Below are 3,880 nucleotides of genomic sequence, written 5' to 3' on the forward strand. Positions count from 1 at the left end.
AGAATTCTGGATCATTGCGAATCTTTTTCATGGAACTGAGGTATTTAAGTGTTTGGGAGGACTTCTTAATATCTGCTGTTAGCCATCTGTTTTTGTGAGATTTTGATACAGACATGCATACTTTTGGAAATGATTTTTCAAAGCTCAATTTAAACAATGTGGAGAATTTAGAAAATTTCGTATTCACGTTGGTTTCCTTATACACTTCATCCCAGCATTGTTTTTCTAGCTCTTTTGAAAAATCTTACGTTGTACGGAAAGAGACACAGAATGAATGGCGAAGGCCACGTGAGGTACTGAAATCTATCTCCAACATTTTGACTAGGGATGATGAAAACGAAGGGCTGACCCTAAGCAGATGACAAAAGTAGCTTTATAATATACATCAAATGTATTCGGAATTGCGAATAGTGACAACCATTAGCTGTAGAATGGAATGACGACAATCAAAATTTGTGCCAGACCGGTACTCGAACCCGGATTTCCCCCTTATCGGAAGCAGTCACCTTACCTTTTTTTTTATTTTTCTTCATTTTGTTCGGTACTGATCCTCGTGTTGGGTGTAGGCGGACGTCACATGGCATCCGTTCAAGTCGATCGTTCATTCCTTTACTCACTTTTTTAATTACAGTGGGCCATTGGCTCTCTGACCAAACACGCTGAGTTACCGCTCTCCTGCCTATAGCATTTGGCTATCCATGCGCACGACTGATGGCCACCCCCCCCCCCCCCCCCACAACCTACATATGTCGTCAACCCTGCGTCTACGGCCTATACTCGTACATCTGTTATGTATAATTATGCGCAAATCAGACGTTGTACTTGAAATTTGCATGCCAGGTGTATGCAGATAAATACGATATTGCAGTGCCTGTGTTATTCTGATTACGATGCAAAGTTTCTTGGGATATGCATGCATGCGCAACGGTAAAAATATTGCAAAACAATTCGAAAAGCTGGGTCAGAAGCGGTTGCTCCAGCAATATGCCGAAAGTGAAGAGGAAAATTTTGAAGTATTTCAAAATCTTGAATATTGGTTTGATAACACGATCCCTCAGACGAATCAGATGCTATGTCGGTACTGACTGGTAACCGAGATGGCAAGACAGTGTTCTATTGTTGTGCAGTTGGCCTGTACAACGACTTGTATTGATAATTAGACAATAACAGAACTCACCACTGCAAGTTTTGCGCTATTCGTCGAGAGACGGGCTTCAGAGGATTGAACAAAACGATTAAAGGCCGATGATCTGTAATGAAATAGAACTTTCAACCATAAAAGTTCTGGTGGATCTTGGTAGCGCTGTAGATAATGACGAGCGCCTCTTTTTTAAGTTGACTATAATTGCACTACGCTTTGTTGAGAGTTTTCGAGGCAAAAGCAATGGACCTATCAGATGAAACAATTCTATGGGAGAGTGCAGGTCCAATGCCGTATGAAGATGCATCCGCAGCGAACACAAGAGGGTTAACTGTATCTAAACAAACGAGAGAATGAAAATTTAACAATGCGTCTTTTAACTGCTGAAATGCATCCTGACGTTCTTGGGAAGACCTTTCTGGTGCAGATGGGTCAGCGGAGCATCAGTTTGTGCAGCATTTGCAACAAATTTATCGTAATATATTAATTCCCCCACGCTGGCCCACGACTCACTGATGTGCATGGTGCTGGCAGATCTGCAGTCGCAGACAAGTGCGATTAAGCTGGGTCAATACCCGGTGCATTTATGACATGTCCCAAATATTCAAGTTCTTCGTGGAAGAAAGAGATCTTCCCCTCGTTACACTTTAAGCCAGCCCCAGCGAGCACTTTAAACAAACGCTCAAAACTAGCCGACTGTTCAGCAGAGGTACGACTTGTGACAACAATATAGACTATTTGGCTCTCTATTGTTCCAGGAAATTTTGAAAATTAGTAGGAGCTAAGCACTTCCGAATGATATTCTTTGAAACAGGAACGATCCCAGGTGAGTATTGATCACAAAATGTTGCTTATACTCCTCGTCCAGTGCTAACTGCAAATAGCCCTCACATAAATCCATCTTATAAAACAGTCCATCCTTTCCCAATCTGTCCATTAAATTCTCTGATCTTGGGTGAGGAGATGAATCCATGACAATGAGCGGGTTTAGCGTAGCTTTAAAATCAGCACACAGACCTAATATTCCTGTCGGTTTTTTTAAGTATGACCAAGGGAGACACTCACTGGCTCGCAGAAGCGGACTGTGTGACCCAAATGTCTTTCTATTGTTGTAAGTCTGGAGCGACCTCCTAACGTACAGCGTAGGGGACAGGCCTAGGCCTAGCATGATAAAATCGAGCTTTCACATTGTATTTAACACCAATGCGCGCCTCAAAATATTTACGCCTACAGTAACTAATCCTGGTTCAGGAAGTTCACTGTACTTACTACCCAAGTCAGAAGCAATAGTACACTACTGGCCATAAAAATTGCTACACCACGAAGATGACGTGCTACAGTCGCGAAATTTAACTGACAGGAGGAAGATGATGTGATATGCAAATGATTAGCTTTCCAGAGCATTCACACAGGGTTGGCGCCGGTGGCGACACCTACAACGAGCTGACATGAGGAAAGTTTCCAACCAATTTCTCATACACAACAGCAGTTGACCGGCGTCGCCTGGTGAAACGTTGTTATGATGCCTCGTGTAAGGAGGAGAAATGCGTACCATCACGTTTCCGACTTTGATAAAGGTCGGATTGTAGCCTATCACGATTGCGGTTTATCTTATCGCGACACTGCTGCTCGCGTTGGTAATACGGAACGCCGTGCTGGATCCCAGTCGAGATGACAGGCATCTTATCCGCATGGCTGTAACGGATCGTGCAACCACGTCTCTATCCCTGAGTCAACAGATGTGGACGTTTGCAAGACAACAACCATCTGCACGAACAGTTCGTCGACGTTTGCAGCAGCATGGACTATCAGCTCGGAGACCATGGCTGCGGTTACCCTTGACGCTGCATCACAGACAGGAGCGCCTGCGATGGTGTACTCAACGACGAACCTGGGTGCACGAATGGCAAAACGTCATTTTTTCGGATGAAACCAGGTTCTGTTTACAGTATCATGATGGTCGCATCCGTGTTTGGCGACATCGCGCTGAACGTACATTGAAAGCGTGTATTCGTCATCGCCATACTGGCGTATCACCCGGCGTGATGGTATGGGGTGCCATTGGTTACACGTCTCGGTCACCTCTTGTTCGCATTGACGGCACTTTGAACAGTGGACGTTACATTTCAGATGTGTTACGACCCGTGACTCTACCCTTCATTCGATTCCTGAACCCTACATTTCAGCAGGATAATGCACAACCGCATGTTTCAGGTCCTGTGCTGTCCTTTCTGGATACAGAAAATGTTCGACTGCTGCCCTGGCCAGCACATTCTCCAGATCTCTCACCAACTGAAAACGTCTGGTCAATGGTGGCCGAGCAACTGGCTCGTCACAATACGCCAGGCACTACTCTTGATGAACTGTGGTATCGTGTTGAAGCTGCATGGGCAGCTGTACCTGTACACGCCATCCAATCTCTGTTTGACTCAATGCCCAGGCGTATCAAGGCCGTTATTACGGCCAGAGGTGGTTGTTCTGGGTACTGATTTCTCAGGATCTATGCACCCAAATTGCGTGAAAATGTAATCACATGTCAGTTGTAGTATAATATATTTGTCCAATTAATACCCGTTTATCATCTGCATTTCTTCTTGGTGTAGCAATTTTAATGGCCAATAGTGTACATATTGATTTGTAACACATTGTCTTGTGTGCACAGGTTGAACAAATCAAACAAGAACTGTTTGCAGTGTTTCTAGAGCACAGTACATGGAATGAAACACATTTTGAAACACC

This window comes from Schistocerca nitens, chromosome 7 (assembly GCF_023898315.1).
Source record: "Schistocerca nitens isolate TAMUIC-IGC-003100 chromosome 7, iqSchNite1.1, whole genome shotgun sequence".
NCBI classification, from domain to species: Eukaryota; Metazoa; Arthropoda; class Insecta; order Orthoptera; family Acrididae; genus Schistocerca; species Schistocerca nitens.